The 22,366-nt window shown below is 37.9% G+C and overlaps 1 protein-coding gene across 7 annotated transcripts in view; it reads right to left on the bottom strand.

Annotated features, from left to right (window-relative positions):
* The window catches only part of LOC129720387 (insulin-like receptor), a 246,067-nt gene that overhangs the window by 56,484 nt on the left and 167,217 nt on the right, over nt 1–22,366 (bottom strand). The gene's annotated exons all lie outside the window — the stretch shown is intronic.

The raw sequence follows: 22,366 nt of genomic DNA, 5'->3' as shown, positions 1-22,366 counted from the left end.
GGACTACAAATTATTGGTGTGTATTCATCGAATTACGAAATATCCGCTCTGAGTTTCGTTTTTTTACCATTCTTATACGCTGCTAAACATTGGCCCATAATGCTGGTCACGAAATTCGGTTTTCCCAGTATGATGGGCCACAGAACAGTGGTTTCTAAACATTGATTACTGTACCCAGCTCGGAAATTTAGACTGTAGAAAATTCTTCTTCTTGGCTTAATAGGCGTTCGCTCGAAGTATTTCCACAGCTATTAATTTCCAACCCGAAAAGTCAGTTGGCTGTATCGGGAATCGAACTCTTGTGGTCCAGCTTGAACTATTGTGCTCGTACTAGAAGAGTTATAAGGTCCCTACTGTCAAAACATAACATAAAACAAAATTGATTAAATGGCTTTATGATATCCTAGCCTATCTTGAAATGTTACTCTCGATGTTACCCTTAATATCATTATTACTCTTTTAAGTAACGTCTCTGCTTTAGAAACAAAGAATGGACGTCTGGTTCTTAAAACTGGGTGCATTGGCCCATAGCACTATTTCTATTAAAAAAACCTCCCGTGAAAGATTTTTTAATACCTCACTTCGAGAAAAAAAAATTGAAGAAGCCCGCGACGATGATTTTTCCGAGGGTTTCAAATGAAAGGTAACAAGCTGTATTTTCAAGTGTTGAAGACTTTGGTGAATGTCTCTAGGAGGCGGCGAACCGAAACAAAAATTTTAATGATGGTTAAAATTTTTTTTTGCCTTAATCCATCAAATGGCAGGAACACGTTCGGAACTTGGACACGGACCACGCATCAGGATCCCGCATTTGGACCCCGCTTTAAACTTGCACACCGAACCATAAAAGAACACGCAATCAGAAACTACCACTCGCGGAAACAATTGGGATGCTGTAGGCCCCTACAACGTGGATGACCGAAAACAGATTCCGGAAGAAAAATGGATGAAAGGGGTGAGAATCTTGGATTATTGAGGCGTGTCAAAAAAGTTTATTGAATGAAAATATTTTTTTAACTGGTAAATTCGGCTCATGCTATTTTTTAAACATTTAAATTCTTTTGACAATATTTGCTGGGCTTTTTGGTTAGGTAAAATACCTTATACGCACGTATTTTTTATAAGTATCACTACCACTGAATTTATATTTGATTTGCCTAGTGTTCTTGCTATAGTGGCATTTATTTTGTAAATTTCAATTTCAAATAGGATGATGGCTATAATACCCACGCATATCTTTAAACCACACCAGACACTAAAATGCGTAAATATTCCTTCTTTAATTGTAAACAAACTTTTTTTTTTGTTTGTTTGCAAGTTTGTTGGCAAGATTATTCCATTAATAACGTAATTAATCAACTCCCCGTCGTTGCTGGTCTGAACTGAAAAGGTACAAAATTCCCCAAAACTTGATACCGACCGTTCGTTCGGTCGACAATGAATTTCTCAAATCCAACTCATAAATCTTCCTGTCCTGTGTCAATGTCTTCCTGTGTTTCATGAGAAACGAAACGATGACGGCCACATGGCAAATAACCTAAAATAACAATAATAATAATAAATACCGAACGATTTACGATTGAGTAAGTGACGCCAGTCCGCGAGTGAATTGAGCGAGACGGAAGATACAAAAGTATAACTGAGTAATTAAAATTGAGAGGATTAGACGAGGACAGGACGAAGAATCGGACAAGAGAACTGTTTCTCTCCGGCTCTTCTGGTAGGGTAGAATTAAGTTGAGTTATTTTAATAAATTCAATCTTGTTTCATCAAGCGTTCCGCATGGTCGAATGACCATGCGTACAGGACTCTGATGTTTTATTTCGATTTATCACAGGTCCTGGCGGAGTCTACACGGGTAGGCTCCGCATTTTATGGTGTCAGAAGTGGGGTGCTACCACTCTCTGAAGTTAATCTCAGTTCACGCAACATTTATTTGACACGGCACAATACAAATTAATGTTTTACGGAGCCAATTACGTTTATTATCAGTTGTTCAACAATAATTATTTCAGTTATTCAATCAACAATCAGTTATTTAATCAATTGTTGTTATGTGTGCGCGTTGAGTGTTCTGTGTTTGAATAATAGTGATGTGGTTTCTTAACGAACGAACAAATAAAAAAAATTATAAACTGAGTGACATTCCTGAGTGACAAAAAGATGACGCAGCTAATTCGGTGAGTACTTTAAACGTTTTGCTTCTGCTTTGCTTGTAATTATCACTAGCAGCCTTCTTGTCCGTGGCTTCTTAGAGAAATCTTACGCGCGAACATTCCGACGAGTGTTTGTTGTCGTATTTCATAGAATTATTCCTCGCAGCGCGGTACCAGCGCCGCGAGCGAAGGTGTTATTTTTCATCAACGGTAGCGGTGAATAAACTAAACAAACAAAACACCCGCCGTACGAGAAGGGCAAGTGTACCTACGTTTATGCAGTGTCAGCTGTTGTAACGTTGTATGTTTTGAATGTTTTTCATGATTTACAGATTATTTATGAAACATTTGAAACATTAATATTAAATAATTTTATTTAAACCGCACTGCAGATTCAATTTTTCTTGGTCTTTGGTTTGCTAACAGCGGTTGGCCAACAGCGGAGGAATAGTCGAAACAATAATAACAATTATTGATTTTTTGGCAGTTTTCATTTTTTTCATGATTGTTCAGCCAATTACATTTAGCAGCTTGCATTTAACTAATTGCTTGCATTTAACTAATTGCTTGCATTTAATTACTAACCCCTTATTGACATTACATTATATTGCATTTATTTAAATAAAACGACACCGCTTGCAGTTAGTGTCGAATCTTATAATCCGTACTAAGGCTGTGCGAGATTTCGAATGATTTCGTATAATTTCGCAAAACTCGAAATTTCCCGAAATTTCGCGAAATTTCGGTTTCGCGAAATTGCCGAAAAATTTCGTTGAATTTCGCTAAATTCCGCCTAAAATTTCGCGAAATTAAACTTCCAATTTCGACGATTACGAAATTTCGGACCAAATTTCCAATGCACATTATTACATTATTTTGGTTTGTGCTCATTGCGACTATAAATTAAATAGAATATATCTCAATAGATATCTGGTATACTAAGTCAGACATAGAAGAATCAACTCTCAGCTGGTAATTTTTGTTTTTAAAAACAAAACCGTAACATCATGCGGGAGGTATTTTTTATTCACGCAGAGCATAAAATTCATGTCATCACTGAAGTCATATTCGAGGAATATGAAGCCGTCCAAATGCGCTACAAGTTATCTAGTAATTTGTTCGTAGGAATAAATTTTACGCATCTTTTACGTACACCAAAATGTGGTTATATTTGCAGCCCACGAGGTTAAAGAGGTCACTTTTTGTCTTTTGTTTAGGAGGGCATAGCAATTTCTGTCAAAACTAAAGCTTCTGTCAAAACTAAAGCTACTAAAGCTTAGAGAACGAGGATGATTACGAATAACTTAATTGAGTAAAGAGAAAACTATTTGTTTGCTGCATTACAACATTCCATTCTAACTGTAAATTAGTTGAACGAAAAATAATTTTTGGTTTGCTTCAAAGGGGCCGTTCCCAAACCACGTAGTCATATATAGGAAGACGGGGGGGGGGGGGTATCAAAAGACCACGAAAAATCACGCGGGGGGTGTGGGGGTTAACGAATAGACCACGTAGTCTTTTTTCTGACCTATAATTTATTATTGCCACTAAGTCAAGACGAAGCTTTCGCAGTTTTTTAATTAATAAATTTATTTGACACGGCCAATTAATAAGTTTCACGGAAAGTTTGAGAGTTGTCAGCAATTAACTGTAATAAATTTTTTGAAATATATTTCAAATTTATCCGAACGAAGAAATTTTTTTTTTTTTGTTTTTAACAGGCTTTGCCTTATATGGCATTTACTTCTTTAGAATAATAGTTCTATTTTGCAATGCGTCGGGATTTATGTTATTTTTCCTGGAAGTATATTTCAATACTCAACGACCGGTAAAAAAAATCAAAGTTTTGGTCTTAAAAACAATATATAAGACCTGGATGTTCGTCAACTGAAGGAAGAAAGAAAGATGTTTATATTTTGTTCGACATTCAAAAACTTTGTAATTTATTAAAAAAAAAACTTAGTTACAAATCCGATACCTGAAAATCACTAAAAGTAAGGTTTCACTTATTATCAACTAAATATTTTTCTAGATGATTTCTAGATGAGTATACAATTTTCCATAACTATAAGCGAAAAATTTATCGTAGATGATCAAACTGCTTAAACAAATTTTATTTATTTTGATACTCAACAACAAATCAAAAATCATTTTGAATATACTCAACAGAAAAGCGTATTTTAAATTACTTTCAGGTAAGGAAATTATTATATTTGTTAAAGACAATTTGCGCAATAACTAATAATCAGTTTTCTTGAACCTTCATTTTTTTTATAAATTTTTCATACTTTATTGTACATATATTTGCAGAATAAGATCACAAAACAAAAGACCACGAAAGACCACGGGGGAGTAGGGGGTATAAAAGGGATCAAAATATGACCACGTAGTTTGGGAATGGTCCCAAATGCATTTTATTATTTTTAGTGTCGCAGAAACTCACAGGGCATATTTTTTTAGGACAAAATTTTTTTCTACAACCTTACCAGAGACACTAGTTATGCCAGTCAAACAAACCGATTTAGCTGAAAAAATAATTTTTACCTCCAGTTGGACACTCTGTGGGTAATAAAAATATTTTTATAATCGAAACAGTTGGTTTGATTGGCATAGTGCCTTTGGCAAAGTTGTAGATAATAATATTGTCCTTCCAAAAATAAACATGTTGTAATTTTATTTTAAATATAACTTTTTTTGACTTCTTCATCACTTCGGTAATTTTTTTGTAATTTTCATACAAAAAAAGAGATTTTTGAAAAATAAGCTTTTTTATATTAGTTTTAATGTTTCTTTTACATTTAAAAAATGAATTTTTTTGAGTTTTTTTTATCGGAAAGATAAAATAACTGTCTAAAACTTTTCCAGAGACGTCACACTGATCAACAAACTTTTGGCTCTGAAAATATTTATAATCACAATAACCCTCCCAAAATAGCATTTTAAATAGCTTCTCTGCCGGTACCCGCATAACTGTCACAAAAAAATTAAAATTGATACTTTTGTATGGAAAAACATGGAAAAAATACCAAGTTGTTTTTGTCCCATATTGAAAGTACCCGCATTACAGTCCCACTGCATAGTGGTGCAAAGTGCAAACATATAATTTTGCTCCAGATTAGTGTACACTAAGGTCGCTTTTTACGCGGCTTTTTTTACGCGGATTCCGGAGTTCACGGGTTTTTTTTTACGCGGATTCCGGAATTTACGCGTTTTTTACGCGGATTCCGGAATTTACGCGGTTTTTTTTACGCGGATTCCGGAATTTACGCGGTATTTTTTTTTGCCCGGATTTCGGTTCCCCTTCACTCGGAATGCAAAATTAACGATGGTTTTTTTACGCGGATTCCGGAATTTACGCGGTTTTTTTTACGCGGCACGTATCCCCCGCGTAAAAAGCGACTTTAGTGTATATCGGATTATTTTAGGCGTATAGAAGTATGTCATTTAATTAACTAGACTAATGTTGTTTTTCTGTAGTACAATCTACGTTGCCAATGATACTGCCGGTTGCTCGTTGAATTTATATGTGATGGGACAAAATATGCGAGTATTTTTGAAATGTACCCGCATATTTTGTCCCATTTTGTCTTTTTTTTTTTCAAGTTATATAACGTAAAACCAATTCCATCCATGGTTTTTTGTTCTCAACGATAAACTTGTGCTGCCATGAAACTGTTATGGTCGTTGGTTGGTATTAAATCGCCGTTTTCTCAACATGTTGTTTTTCATTATGGGACAGTTATCCGGGTACCGGCAGTTCTCGGCCTATAGAAACGTTTATGCAAAGTTTAGGCCAAATCTAAAATGACAAAAAATATTGAAACTGGGACATTTTTTGTGGAACTGCTCAGTTAAAAAGTAATTTTAAGTTATATTAAAAATTTGCAAAAATTCAGTAGGTTTCCGTTTTTGGCATGTTCCGTTTTTGGCATGCTCCGTTTTTGGCACACTCCGATTTTGGCAACAAAGGGTTCCGTTTTTGGCAACTTTTTTTAGTACATAGTATACAATGACCTACACAACAAACTGAGCTGATTTTGACACCCGTTCTAGGTTGAAACTGATTCAACTGAAACTGAAAACTGATCTTACGCCTGATGATTTCTAACGAGCTCAACTACCAACACAATTGATATGCCGCACAGTGGAACACTTAGAACATCTAACCTGATCATAATTATTTTAATATTTTTTTTGCACTGAGAACGTATCATATAGTGATAACCAGGCCCGGATTTGAGAGGGGGACCAAGGGAGCGAATGCCCCGGGCCTCTCGACTCGAGGGCCCCTCTAGACGAAGTGAAGACCTTTTTTTTTGCTCGTCAGCTTCTAGCGGTTGTGAAGGCGTAGCACAACAAAAACAGGCCCCACGAAAAAATCTGCCCCGGGCCCTCCAAAGCCCAAATCCGGCCCTGGTGATAACAAAAACTTATGAGTGGATCTGGGCATATTTTTGCATAGAGTAACCCACCTAAAAGTGATATATGCCCGTTCTTATAATAAATCCTAAATTAAGTCATATTCGGTTAAAAATTCATCCAAATACTTTAATTTATCATTAAATGACTTTTCGGTACACTTTTCCATCGTTTGACAAAGTTTCATTCTTGTTACCATGGCTACAACTATCCCAGAAGCGAAAATAAAATTATTTCTTGATTATTTTTACAGAGCGATAAAACACGAAACCGGAATAATCCGGAAGGTTTTTTCTTCACCAATATAACCCAAAACATTAGCACGAACACCAGAGTATTTGGAGAGAAAACCTCACGCGCTAAGTACCCATTTCTGTTCGATTAACCTTCTTTAACAATCTCCATCGTTGTTATATTTACAAATCGCTTGTTTATCTTCGAAACGTTATATATTAGCTAACGGTATCAAAGCGTAACTATCATCCACAAAAAACTGTTCAATTGTGATCGGTTCAAACCTCTCGTTACGACCGTAAACATAACTTTTGGATGTTGACAAGCTGTCAAATGATCAAGCAAACATCACGCTTCAAAATGAAACACTACACAACAAAGTTGACTTACTTTGAGTTTTTCACTTTTGCTCAGGTTTGAAGCATATTTACTTCTATGTGTTCCGTAGACATATGCTAATAAGTGGGGACTGTTCTGTCAATAATTTTGTAACGATGGAATTCCTCCACGAGGTCTTTTGTCTTCTTTTTTTATGTTTGTTTACACGCAAAGTATATGTTTTTCATAATTTATTTCAAATAAAGCAAGCGTGATTAAATGCAGAGAGATATTTCACAAAGCGCAGAATTCAAATTTTGAAAATCAAATAAAAATTTATCAAAAGACTAATTGGTAGCTGTTACTCATCAAATGGGTAAAAATTTTACTCAATAAAAAATCGTGAAACTTTTTCAAATTTGGGTGATTTTTTTCTTATTTATGGGTAACTTAAATTTAACGTGTATTTGACTCCAACTGTAAACAACGCACTGTCGTATATAACAGGTCTGGCAATTTAAAACCAGCCGTCTTTTACACTCATTTGCTTTCAAATGGAACAGAGTGTTTGACGTGACAGACACTGTTGTACAAGCGCTGCGAGAGAATAAAAGCGACGACAAATTTGAAATTTGTTATTACTGTACGTTAGATAAGACGAATTTTGTTAAAAACGCATTTAATCATATAAATAAATAATTTTCATAATCATTCTGAAGTCTCAAATAGAATTTATTGATGACAAAAAAGGTTTCCTTTTTTGGCACGGTTCCAGTTCTGGCAACTGAAATTTAAAATTTTGTTGCCAAAAACGGAAACCTACTGTATTAAAAACTTCCAAGTTTACAGAATAGTTAACTTTCATTTTGTTTTCCTCGAATTGATAAAGATGTCACTTAGTCTAGTCTGACTAAACGGTGTTAAAAAAAAATTCAATAACACTGGTCGACAAAAGCGAAAAAAAAGTTGCCCTCCAAAGGTTTTACAGCATTTTAACCATTCCTGTGAATTTTGCTGCTTTTAGAGAATGCAGAAATGCATCAGAAGGCCGCCGAGGAATTGCTTATCGGATTCGTCGCTTTTACGTTTGCAAAAAAAAAAGTGAAAAGTTATCTTTGCTAGGGACACCAGAACTCACAGGAATGGTTGAAAACCTACCTACCATCTCTCATGTTTTCCAGTTCGAGCTCTAGGACAAAACTTGGATTTTGAATGATGAAAGTGCTATGAAAGAAGGATTACTATTTTGAACATAGTTGCATTCAAACCAAAAGAATCAGTTCAGAAGTTTATTGAATTATTATTTACAAAGACACTTCGAGTTTGACCTTTATATCATTTGTATCTATCGCGCTACTATTACCTGCAATATAATCTGTATAAATGAATGCATCAAGATTTTAGTTTTTAACATTTTTGATTTTCTCGTCATTGTCGATTTATCAATATCTGAATACCTGCGTTACTCTTCGTCGACCAGGTAAGCTCCTTACGATCAGCTGCTGAAGGGTACTTCGTTAGCGTACGCTCCAACGTTACAAATCATTGTAATGCTATGTTTCAGAAACATTTATTTTATTTTTCGAAATTTCGCGAAATTTAGAGACCAATTTCGTTTCGTCTCGAGAACTCGAAATCCACCTTGATTTCGTTTCGACTAATTTGGCGAAACCGAAATTAAGGGTTAATTTCGTTTCGTTTCGTTTCGACACCAGAAAAGCCAGTTTCGCACACCCCTAATCCGTACTAATAGCACAGCGTCAAGCCCGGACCATCCGTAAGCGACCCGCTAAAATATCACAGTTAGGCGCGAAACTAACATAAATCCAAAAAAGATAAATTAGAAAAATAAATTTGAATTTTTTTTTAGGTTGCAGGAATACTCTACCCGATCAGTCTTGATATGTTGTTAAGAAGTTTTTTTTTGCATCAACTTGTTAAAAAACTAGGTCTTGTTAAAGGTTTAAATATCAAAGTTTCTATCAGAATTACTTACTGATTATTTCGAATTATTTGGTAAGATTTTTGGCAGAAAAGATCAGAATTGGTTAAAGGGTTACAAATTTTGTTAAAAATATATGAAAAAAAAAAAAACTTTTATGTGAAAAAGTTTACAGATTTTAAATATTTAGATGCAATTTATAAAAAAATATTACGCTTTTGTTTGGATAAAACATTGATTAATATTGATTTTTTTAATACGTTTAAGAAGTAGTAAATCATGGTTCTTTCTATACCGCTATAAATCAATGATATCAAGAAATGAAATTGGTTCATTTTTTTCCAGAATCGCAGATTCATGATCGTCAGAAATTGCATACGTTCTAGAAAAACTTATTTTCAGAAAGAAAAGATACAGTAAGTATGCGTCTAGGGCCGTTCTTTGCCGTTTAGCTGATATAGATGATATGATAGATGATGGTCAGTTTAATCGTATAGCATCGTGGCAATACGAGAGGTAAAATTGCTAGCACAAACTGCTTGGCACACCGACGGCATTATTGAGTGAGTAATTAAGTACTCAGACACGATCAGGTGCCAAATTTTTACGTGACGACGACGATCACGATTAGAAGTTGTGGATTTCTTCTACGCTCTACAATTTACGTTCTGCTATCATAAGCAGAAATTAGCATAGCGGCTAACCAGTGCGGTAGCACACGGTGTTCATTTTAGACAGATAGCAGAGAAATGCTATTGGTGTTGAAACAGATTAAATTATCAGCGTAAAGCGCCTATGCGACACTATGCAATTTAGTTTATATAAAACTGAGCGAAGTTGAATGGGTTCCAAGTAAACCAAACTTTGAATTTTTAATTAAATAATCAAACAATTAAATCGAATTAAAATAATCGGTAGCATTTCTGAGATATGAAGTGAAAATTAGTATGCGTGTTTGTTTTTTTATGGTTTCTCATAAAGGATTAATAAAAAAGAACATGATTTCTTGGGATCTAATAACAAGATTTAAATTGCATCGGGAAATTATTCTAGCACGGGAGAAATCACCTCTGGTTAACAGAGTCGATCGTGGTACTTAGAAAAAGGAAGAAACAAAAAATAGGCTATTTTCATTGTCGTCAACTAACTTTATAAGTTTACACCGCGTTGAAAGAAGCTGCTCGAGGCAAACGAGCGCCCATGAGGGCCATGAGGGTAATCACATTTCTGAAATAGAAAATCGCCTAGAATGGATCGAAAAACAACGTGCTGCGCTTGGACAGCATGATCAAAACAGAAACATTTTTACAATTAATTACACAGGAGCCGGTTGTAACAGCAGGCGTTTTAGAAGAAGTAAGAATATCAATCGCAGGTATAGCAATTATAATAATAGAGGACACGACTATGACAATCGATTTAAGGACAGCCTTTGCACGGCACATACACATCGGCGGAGCCGAGGGAACTACGCCAAGAGTTGGCAAATTAATTGTGGTCAAAACGGACCAATTGATAGGTGGTACAGGAACTCGTATGAACGGAGGCCTCAGAGAATATTAAATGTAAACAGGATTGAAGAAAAAAGTACCAACTGCCAAAAAGAGGGTACCATGGATCCTATTGCGCGGGAGTATTTCAATGATGATTTGGCAAAAATATGCGAGAATGTTGACTGGCGGAGATGTACCGATGAACCCAGCAACATAGAAATTTCCGATTGGGAGACCGCGTGTAATCACATAAGAGACAACAGTGTCTGTGTGGCTAAGAGAATCTATTACGATGTCAGTGGTTATTTAATGATTACACTACTGGCTCGACAGAATGTTCGGTTTACGTTAAACCTTATTTTAGACACAGGAGCATGTGTAAATATGATAAATGCGCGTATTATAAATCATTTGAATGTACCGGTTAATACGCAAAATATTACCATTTTTGGAGGTATCGGACAAGGAGTTGTGCATACCTTAGGAACAATTATGTTGGATTTAATAGTCGGAGACTTTTTGATCCCGACACAATTTCATATATTAGAAAACTTGCCGCACGAGGGAATAATCGGGGCGGAATTTTTAAAGAAGCATACGCTTCAGATAGGAAATAATTTGGACTATATAGTATTCAAGAAGCACGGGAATAGAGGTCCTGATGATTTGAGCCCTTGGAGTGTGCCCAAGGAAGAAATTCTCAACCGGCATGTTTATGTAGCAGCCAGAAATAGAGTTCTGGTATAAAACGAACTGAGAGATATAAATTTCGTAGAACCTTACATAAGCCAGGGCGAGCTGCCTAGTATTGAGTCAGTAAAAATTGATGAAATATCCATGCCTGAAGTAAATCTAGATTCAAGGCTTGATTGTGACTTATTGGAACACAAGCTAAAACCGGAGCCAAGGGGAATGGAACGTATCAGAAAATTACGACAGGTGTTAGACTTAGCCCATTTATCTGACTCAGAATTCGAAATAATCAAGACAATTGTAGAAAATTATGCAGATGTTTTCTTTTTTGAAGGCGACAGGCTAACTATTACTGACGCCGCGACACATAGGATCGAAACTTCATCTGAGATTCCAATTAATAAGCGGCAATACCGATTTCCTGAAGCTACGAAAAGGCACATAAATAAAGAAATCGAAGAAATGAAGGCGCAAGGCATAATAAAACCTAGCACAAATCCTTGGAATGCACCGGTACTATGCGTACCAAAGAAACCAGATGCCGACGGCAACAAAAAGTATCGCATCGTGGTTGATTTTAGAGCTTTGAATGAGGTGACTAAACCTTTTGTATATCCGATACCGTTTATCAACGAGATATTGGATAATGTGGGGAAAGCGAAATATTTTTCTTCCATCGATTTAAAATCGGGCTTTTATCAAGTCCCAATAGACCGCCGTGATGCGGCAAAAACGGCTTCTTCTACGCCAAAAGGCCATTTTGAATTTACGCGAATGCCAATGGGGTTGAAGAACAGTCCTTCAACTTTTCAAAAGCTAATGAATACTGTTTTGTTTGAGATCGGGGATGTAAAAGCATTTGTCTACCTCGATGATATAATAGTTTTTGGCGACACAATCGCCGATCACAATGTTAATCTGCGTAGCATTGCGCATTGCAAGCATTGCGTAAACATAATTTGAAAATTGAACCATCGAAATGCCAATTTCTAAAGAGAGAAATAGAATATTTGGGTCATGTCATTAGTGAAAACGGCATTAGGCCCATAAATGCAAATATACAGGCCATACAGAGCCTTAAGCCGCCCACTAACGTAAAAGGTATAAGATTGTTCTTGGGCACAGTAAGTTTTTTCGGGAAATTTATACCTAACATCGCGGAAAAACGCAAACTGCTCAATGATTTGTTGAAGAAAGACGCTAAATTTGTGTGGGGAAAGGAATGCCAGGAAGCGTTCGAAATCCTAAGAAACGCGCTGATAACAGAGCCTGTTTTAGTCCGGCCAGATTATAAGGACACTTTTGTTATTACGACGGACGCTAGCAATTATGCTATTGGTGCCGTCTTGTCGAATGAAAAATCCATGCACCGGCCGATCGCATTCGCGAGTCGGGCACTTGTAGGTGCAGAAACAAGGTATCATATAATAGAAAAGGAACTACTGGCACTTGTATGGGCCGTAGAATATTTCAGACACTACATTTTTGGTCAAAAGTTTATCGTTTACACGGATCATCGACCTCTTATAGCGATTTCGAGGCTTAAAAAGACGTCTCCAACGCTAACAAGACTGAGACTGAAGTTGCAAGGTTTGGAATGCAGCATCAGATACAAACAAGGAAGCGAGAATATAGTCGCAGATTTTTTATCAAGACTGTCTGACGGGACATGTCAGGGGCAAGAAAGTGCACCCCGGAGGCAAATAGCTATGATTACGCGTCAACAGAAGCACCTATTAGAACAGCAAAAAAACGCGTTAGATGATTTAAATGGCACAATTAAAGATTTGAGTGCCATAGACATTGCAGATGTCGTAGAAGATGAGGATGAGCAACGGCTCGTTGACATTTCATATGAGGATTTTTCACAAGCATTATCAAATGACCTGATACCAAGCGAGACAGTGGAAGTCTCGAAGAGAATATTGGACGAGAGAAATATCGAAGCTCGTATCGTCATTTTGAACAGTCGGACAGCATACAGAGAACTTAAGACACTGTACCAGCTGTCACATGGACTGAAAGAATATGTAGAAGATGGGATACTAAATTTAAAAGTTAAGGATGTAGGCGGTTTCATTTAAGACGGTAGCGGAAATTCATTAATCGACTGCCGAAAATTCTTTTTACTATTTTTGGAAAGTTTCAATAAAAGCCCCACGGCCGTGAAAGCTGCCGGGGTTATTCATTTAATTTCTTTTAGAAAAATAAAACAACAAGAGATTCTCCAAATGATTCAATTTCTGGCAAGTAAGCTAGAAAAGCAAATTATTTTATACAATGCTGATAGCGAACGTAAACTAGTAGCGCCGGATCAGGTAGAAACGATTTTGACAGAATTTCACGACGCACCTCTAGGAGGACATGTTGGAGCTCGTCGTATGCGCCAAAGAATTGGCACATTATTTACTTGGCCTAATATGAGGCGCGATATTGAGAATTATGTCCGGCAGTGCGACTCCTGCCAAAAGAATAAAATTTGCAGAGCAAACAAGACTCCGATGCAGATCACTACGACTGCGTCAGAGCCATTTGAAAAATTATATATGGATATCGTGGTGTTACCCGAATCCGATAATGGAAACCGATATGGTCTAGTCATGCAAGATGACTTGACTAGATACTTAGTTGTTGCACCAATGCAAAATCAAGAGAGCTATACAGTAGCGGAAACTTTTGTCAAAAATTATATATGTAAATTTGGTGCGCCGTTAGAACTAGTTACAGACAACGGCACAAATTTTGTAAGCGCACTTATGAAAGACGTGTGCAAAATTTTGAAGATTAAAAAGACTACAACTAGTCCGTACCACCCACAGGCTAATTTAGTAGAAAGATCAAATCGCGAACTGAAAACATATTTAAGACAGTTTGTCGGCGGAAAGCCTAGCACATGGGATCAATTTCTTCCATTTTTTATGTTCGAGTATAACACAACCGTGAATTCATCCACGGGCTATACTCCATTCCACCTATTATATGGACGTGCGGCACGCATACCGACCTCCATATACAGACGAAAAAACCTAGAAGACATTAACTACAAAACGTATGCTGAAGAGATGGAAAAGATCTTTTATGACCTGCATGCGAATGCGAAGGCCCATTTTAATCAAAAGTAAAGAAGGTCGCAAGCTAATCTACGACAAGACTTCCAACGACTTCAAACCTATGTGGGGAGATCTTGTGTTAGTAAAACATGTTTTGACTGGACCAGGTCAAAAGCTCCAAAATATGTGGAGAGGACCTTATGAAGTGGTCGAAATTCCAAGCGAAATGACCACAGCAATAAAAAACGGCAATCGCCTTGAGAAAGTTCATAATAACCGATTAAAGCGTTACTATGACTAGATTTACGAATTTGCATTTGTCTTATTTTTTAAAGAAATCACAGCCGACGATTAATTTGACGACATGTCACGACATGAGTTTTGAAGACGCACCACAGCGTGATACAATATACAGTAAATAAAAGACGCCGACAGAAGTTTGAAAAAAAAACGACTTAACTCTATAAGAACAATTTTCAAAAATAAAGAGATAATAATTTTATAAAGAATTATTTTAAATTTTTCTTTTATGTGAAGAATAAATTGTAGCGAAGTAAAATCATTAATTTTAAATAGAACAAAATAAGCATGAGCAAGCGCAATTTAATTTGCCTCCTCGGGGGCGCCATACAATTCAGCGGCAAACCCGCTGGCAAGTGAAAAAGTCGCAATATCATCATGCGCGGGCCCGACAAACAGACGTTGTATAATAATATTAATTCTTAGTCGGTCAAATATGCATATCAAGTTGAAATTACTCAAGATGCAACATTGTATTTGTTTATATCGTATAGGATTAGATTCCTACTCATTTAGAGTTCATTGCCGAGAACTCAACAGCTGATATGTTCAGCAAAATATTCTACAAGTAAAGCATTAGGTGCATAGTAAAGCCCGATAGTAAACAAAAAATCATGAATGAAACAGCGGTGACACGGCTAGCGAAAGGAGAATCACCGTAAGGAAGAAAAAAAATAAAGACAGAAGTTTGATGCGCACATACAAGCGACGAGCGTCTATCAGCAGAGCATCGTAGTGCATTCGACACTATTTTTTTTTATTTTTATTTTTTATTGCAAGCGCAAACGCGTTGACGCAGCTCATATGGCGTTGACCATGGAAATTTGTCAACGATGCATAAAGTGGAAATAGAACGACTGACTTAAATGTGTTAACGTTGCTTTCGCTACGACGGAACATGACAATTATGAGAATTATAGTAAGCGTAAAGATTATTTTATTTGAGAAGATTTGCGATGTTAAAAAATTCGACTAGCACGAAACACAAAAATTTAATTCTACTTTTGAAAAGTTCACAATAATCGTCTAAATCTTCATTATGAAAAGTTAAGCAAGGTTACGAACCTAAGAATTTCACGTCTTGTTAGACTGTGAAATAAATTATTATGTGGGGTAAAACGCGAGGGCACTTGATGAATTCAAAGAGTGTTGGCCAAGAAATCGCCAACAGGGAGGAAATTTTTAACGCAAAACTATGAGACGTGAGAAAAGAGACATGTAGCAAGAGAAAATATAACGACTGACGATAAACTCAACGAAAAAAAATACGAATAATTTGACAGAGCCGACCGATAGCTAAACATGCTCGGAGCTAAAATCGAAGGAAATTGAACGAAGACATAAAATATAAAGGCGTGAAGAAATACAAAAAGTCACCGAAACAGAAGAATAGCCTTTTATTGACAAGAGTCGAAGGAATGCATTCACAAAAAGTTGAGTATAAAATGAAATGGCGTGAAGAAAAGACAAGAAAGTCGCCGTGAAAAAAAGGAGCATTTGTTGAGCTACCTAAACGGATGGTAAATAGTAAATAAAAGCCAAGGGGCTCAAACAAAAACAGGACAATTAAGGGCTTATGACAATAAGAGTGACATTGACTAGAGGGGAAAAGTTTTGTTTTTAAGGAGAGGGGAAAAGAAATTTGTAGAAAGATGTGTGGAAAATTCATACAGCATTTTTGTCTTAAAATTTTAAATGCAAATTCAGATATGGGGAAAACATTTAGTGAACCGAAGGTGTCACAAGCACGAGGACTGATTTAACAAAAATATAAGATGACTAACAACAATAATAACTAAGAAAGACGTTGTGGAGAGAATGTTGAACTTCTTGGACGAGGAGACGACTAACGCTAGTTGTAAACAACGGGAATAGCTAACCCGGAATGGTTGAGGTGACTTCAGCATAAACGAAATAAACAAGGGGGTAGCTAGCCCAGGATGATTGAGTGTGCAAGACTTTCCTTCTATATCTAACATTCTTATTCTTTCAGAACTCCTATGACTGGTGGTCGCACCTTTGGACGGAAGGGGGAGAGGTATATGCAGGAAACTGCATAACAGGAGACGTGTAAGTAAAATGTAAGTATGACGGACCGAGACAGCAGTATTATAATTAAAATGGCCTAAAGAGTTTTTGTAAATCGGATAAAATAATTGTAAATCCAATAAAAGAAAAGAAAAAGTTGCTATGAGAAAGAGAAATGTTTTAATGAAAAGGAAAAGAGCCACGACGGACAACAGAGGTTGACAAAGAAAAAAAAAACGCACAAGAATTAGAAAAAGATTTTTTTTGTAAATCGGATTGAGTTCAAGTGAAAAAAATAATAATTGTGAAGTAAAAATTCGTTGAGAATGAATAATGTAAACGTTGATTAACCAATAGCATCCGATATAATCAAGAAAAAAATATATTGTACACTTTAGTAGGAAAAGAAAAATTATGTTAACCGAAGAAAAAGAAAAACGGGCATAGTGTTTAAGTAGAAGATTAGGAGAAATAATAGAACATAAGAGCCCGTTCGCGAGTGCAATTAATATTAAACAGTAAGTTGGCCCACACAAAAAAAAGAATTTAAGCAAAAAAAAAATATAACCGCTTGCTTAGTAGGAGTAGAAATTAAGAAGTGATACCATTCTGAATTCAATAATCGAGACGGAGCGAGTTATCCAGGAAGAAGCCGAGAGGGTTCCCAATAAAACTCTCATATATCACAAAGAACGAGGAGTCGGGTACGGGGAGTTGGACGATCGGGTGTCGACGGCTGAACGGTTTAAACAGCATGATGAGAAGAGAAGGATGACCAATACCGAGATGGATGACGCATATCGAGGAAGCGAATTGTGACGAGAAGGAAGTCAACCACGACATGGCCAGAATCAACACAGCCCACGGTCGGGCTAGATATACACCAAATTTTGAGGCAAAGCCTAATGAGTGAAATGCGAGCACATACCTATCAAAACATGGGCCGCCATCACTAAAAACCCAACGAGCAAAACATTGCTACACAGTTTTGCATCGTTTTAACGACAATGTTTTTTCCTTTCGCGCTGCTAATCAAGATGCGCGCATGAATGGAAGCTAGTTATTCTACAAGCAAGTTATTTGCAACCCCGTATAGTCGGCCAAGTCAAGCCAGCTGACTATCACCATATAACGAAACCTGTGGCAATCAAGAAACGATTTTTGCCACTTGGTTTAGGAGAATGTTTTTTCGGCGGGCGTAATACGATTATATAGCCAATACACTTTGGAGAGAAGTCCGCCAGCCAACAAAGTTCATAACATACGAGGTTTTGACGATATAAGGAGCAATAAGACGACTCCACTACCAGGCGCGATAAGACGATTCCACCACCAGGAGCAATAAGACGATTCTACCACCAGCTGATGAGAACCTTGTAGGCCAGACACGCCCCTCCTGTTCAATTTCTCCCGCAACCCGGCTCGGTGCATCGATTCGACGACGAGACCCTGCAAGCATTTTCACGAACTCCACAAACGACGATATGAGGGCAAACCAGGAAGGTTGGCGTAATCATTCCTTTTAAATTTTGTATTATACATATGCCAGCAGCAGACCGACGTAAGTCATCTCTTCTGGATGACTCACGGCGCTTTGAGTGGGAGGAGATGAACAGGCCGTCTAAGAAATTAGGAAAACATTTTTGATTCTTATAAAGTCTTGCATTACATTCCCATGGACAGGAATATTCTTGTCCATGCATGTTTCTTGAATTTGAAATAAATCGCGACATTCCGTTCTCACAGACAGGTTCTGAAATAATAGCCGCGCGTGTATGATTAATAAGCATTTTCCAATGCACTTAGCAATTCTACTTATTTCATGAGAAACGAAACGATGACGGCCACATGGCAAAGAACCTAAAATAACAATAATAATAATAAATACCGAACGATTTACGATTGAGTAAGTGACGCCAGTCCGCGAGTGAATTGAGCGAGACGGAAGACACAAAAGTATAACTGAGTAATTAAAATTGAGAGGATTAGACGAGGACAGGACGAAGAATCGGACAAGAGAACTGTTTCTCTCCGGCTCTTCTGGTAGGGTAGAATTAAGTTGAGTTATTTTAATAAATTCAATCTTGTTTCATCAAGCGTTCCGCATGGTCGAATGACCATGCGTACAGGACTCTGATGTTTTATTTCGATTTATCACAGGTCCTGGCGGAGTCTACACGGGTAGGCTTCGCACATGTATCGTTTTTAGTTCCTTGGAGATAAGCCGCCCAGCCAGACGGCCAGAGGTGGTGCCATTGGAACCGTCCAACCTAGCCTTAAATAGCATGCGGCTCTCGTTGGACATGTCTATATCTACTGTGCTCTGTTTGCGATACGATGGCGGAGTAATGACGACGGCAGCGGTGGCGGCGTCCGGTTTGAGCGGGCGTGCGTACGAGCAGCAAACCAAAACAAACCTGTTGTCTTCTGACAGCAAACGGAGCGACGGAACGCATTCATCGCCCCCGCGTCATTATCGCCGTCGTAGTCGTCGTCGTCGTTGCTGTTGTCGCCTAATATCGCCACATATGGAAAAGACCCTGGTACATCAACCGCTAACAGGGTGACCGGATGAGTTCCGACCTTTTCAGGTCTACTATTTGCATTGCACGCAGAATAGGCGTTGGATATTGTAGTACACCGCAAGCGGCCTCCGACTCGGGTGAATAAATGAATGAATGAATGGATGAGTAAATTTATGACGGTCGGCAGCAGCTCGTGACAGCCGCCATTCATAAAACCCAACCGTCAGCGCCGATTGTGATCTAGTGGCCCGCCCAGCCATATTGTGCATTCTATTTTGCATAGGTACTTATTGAGGTGCTATCATTGACAGTGATAAGACCGTTTGCTTGCGTCATTTCCGCTTAGAGAGAAATACCTCTGGGGGGAGGGGGTTTTCAGGGTGAAACGAATCCCGCAAACTATGTCATCTCTCTGCAAGCGGGAAGTATAGGGAATTTTTTTCTAGACAACGATGCTACAATTCCCCCTTCGCAAGTAAACTCAACCCATAACATATTTTACCTCGAGTGCCAGAAATGGGGCGACTGGCGTCATCCGTGGCAGTCCTACGCACTTCCGACGTCAGTCAGTTTCGCTGCAACGATAATTTCTGTGTTACCCGTTAAGAAACCCACTTTCGTGTGACCACTGTTGTGCACGACGGCGGCGAATGAAGTCATTTCGGAGGGAATGACGCATGACTACTTTCAGCTAAAAAAAGACAATAACAACAACAATAAAAAAACGATGCTCTCCACCGGTATGAATTATTAGTCGGGATCTCGCTTCGGGCAAGTTGTTTTACATGCTTCGCGATGCGGTCGCAAACAGTAATGACACACTCTGGGCTTTCCGGATAATTCAATTAAAAATCCACTTTCTAGGTCAACAATCGGAGCAACTGGTTCGCTTCAGCGCAGTGCCACACCCACAGACGAATTTTTCTATTCCGCCAAATAAACCGCACAAAACACAGGGGCAGAGCAGCGCGTGGCGGAACATACATGCGATTCGATCCATATAGTGGCCCGTTCGATTTGTTTACATCGTCGCAATGAACAACGCAATTTTGCAACTGGGTCGGGGATTTTTTTCGCCTCGCGAAACAGCGGGGAAGTTTGCTTCGTTTTACACCACCACCGGAAGGTAAAGCGCAACACTGCGGGGTGGCGCGAGGGGGTGGGTTTCAGGAAAAACGAGTGTAAAGAGTAGTTTAGCAATACCGTGTGTGGGCGTGCGACATACTAGCCGAGAAATGAAAGTGATTGTGCTAAATTTAGATATTTTTTTCGGACTGGAGAAAATGTAAACAATTTCGATTATTTTGTTTTGGCGATATGCACAGGGAAACAGCCAGCCGGTATGTTTAGACTTTAACCCCTGAAATTCTTTTTATAACTGAAAAGAATGATTTTTATTTGGTAACAGTAGCCGTGAAATTTAAATAATTTGACGCAGAAAAACGGCCCGAAAAGGCTGCCTTGTGGGATGTTCAGAAATTGGTCGATTCAAGCAGGTTAGAAGTGATGCAACAAAAAGGACATCCCGACAGCGGTGATGTGAGTAGCTCCACGTGATCGGGTGATTAGCACCTTTTCCGCTTTCTCCAATTATGATGGCGCTCGTGGCTCAATTGCAGTAGAAAGCGTGTAATCGCTAGCCAACCTGTATAAATTAACCAAAGTAGACGTAATGCAACCGGGTACTTTAGAGCCCCACCGAGAAGCCACCAAAGTTCTGCAAGCATTCGGTGAACTTCCAGCTGGGATATAAGTGTTGCCCCGTGCAAGAAAATAGGCGCTTTTGCAATGTGCTTCCCAAATGAAGAGTAGAAGTTGGTTAAGTTAGAACTCATTAAGACCGTTTCAGTGCAAGCAATAAATCCAAAGTGTGATAGTGAAGGGGAATCGCTTCACTCAGTGATGAAACACCCAGTTTTAATATTGTTGCATCCCGAAAAGTTTAGCATCTCAAAAATTGGCAGATTTAGTTGACTCTATCTCACAATTCCGACAACCTAGAGAGTTGTGGTCTTTACCAAAGTTGTTCAGAAGGTCAAGCGCTTTAATTTGGTGCACAGTTTTGAAATTCAGCCATTACGTGGCGCTAGTGTGCATGTAGTTTGGAGTATTTTGAATATAATTTATAACGTGAATCCAACCACTTTCTAAGTTGCGGTCTTCAGCAAACTTGTTCAGATTTTCATGAATTTTTTTGATTCACAGATTGGTTGGAAATATGACCATCAGTTGGCGCTAGTGTTAGTTTTAAGTGATGTGACCTAAATTTGTCTCGAGAGTTCAACTAATCAACAGGTTGCAATATTCAAAAACCCAGGACATAATATTCCACAGAAGAATAATGCAATTTTAGTATTTTTTCTTTGCTCCGAAGTATCTTATTGATTTTGTACCCATGTGAATAGCGGTGTCATTATTCTTTCAGTAATATCCACTCAGTTAAAATGCCGCCGGGGACTACAACTTTCTGAAAAGTACGGAGTAAGTTAAGGTCAAAATACGAAAAATGGCGTGCATGCTGACCTTCTGAACAACTTTACTAGAGACAGCAGCCTTCCAGGAGATCTGAAATGTGAGATAAGTTAGGATCACAATACGAAGAATTGTGTGCACTAGTTTCACATAGCGGCGAAATTCATACTAAACTGTCCACCATCCAAAACCATCTTGAACAACTTTGCTGAAGACCGCAGTTTTCTAAGAGGTTGAAATCAAGGAATAAGTTGAGGTCAAAATATGAATAACAAGTTAAGGTCAGATGATACGGGTCAACAGACGTGTAATAAATTGAATATGGGAAACTCCTATAGATTGCCTTAATATATAAAATATAAAGTTCTATGTTACTGAGTATAATCAATTTTAATCAAGGCTTAAAAAATCGTGGCAAAAGTTAAGGTCAAAATATGAAGAATTGTGTGCACTAGCGCTGCATATCGGCGGAATTCCATACTACGGACAATCGGAACCTTCTAAACAACTTTGCTGAAGAGCGAAACTTTCTACGAGGTTTGCAGCGAGGGATAAATTTAGGTCAAAATATGACGAATTTCATGCGCAACGCCCATGATCCGTTGGACAAAATAGCTAAAGACCGCCACTTTCTAGGTTACCGAGAACACGAGAAATCTTTTAGTCAATGCTTAACTTTAATTCGATCGGTAAGATGCCAAAGACAAAATTGTGAAAAAATCATTGCTTCAGGAAA

This window comes from Wyeomyia smithii, chromosome 2 (assembly GCF_029784165.1).
Source record: "Wyeomyia smithii strain HCP4-BCI-WySm-NY-G18 chromosome 2, ASM2978416v1, whole genome shotgun sequence".
NCBI lineage: Eukaryota > Metazoa > Arthropoda > Insecta > Diptera > Culicidae > Wyeomyia > Wyeomyia smithii.
The sequence above is the reverse complement of the archived record's forward strand: the minus strand, read 5'-3'. Positions and strand labels throughout refer to the sequence as shown.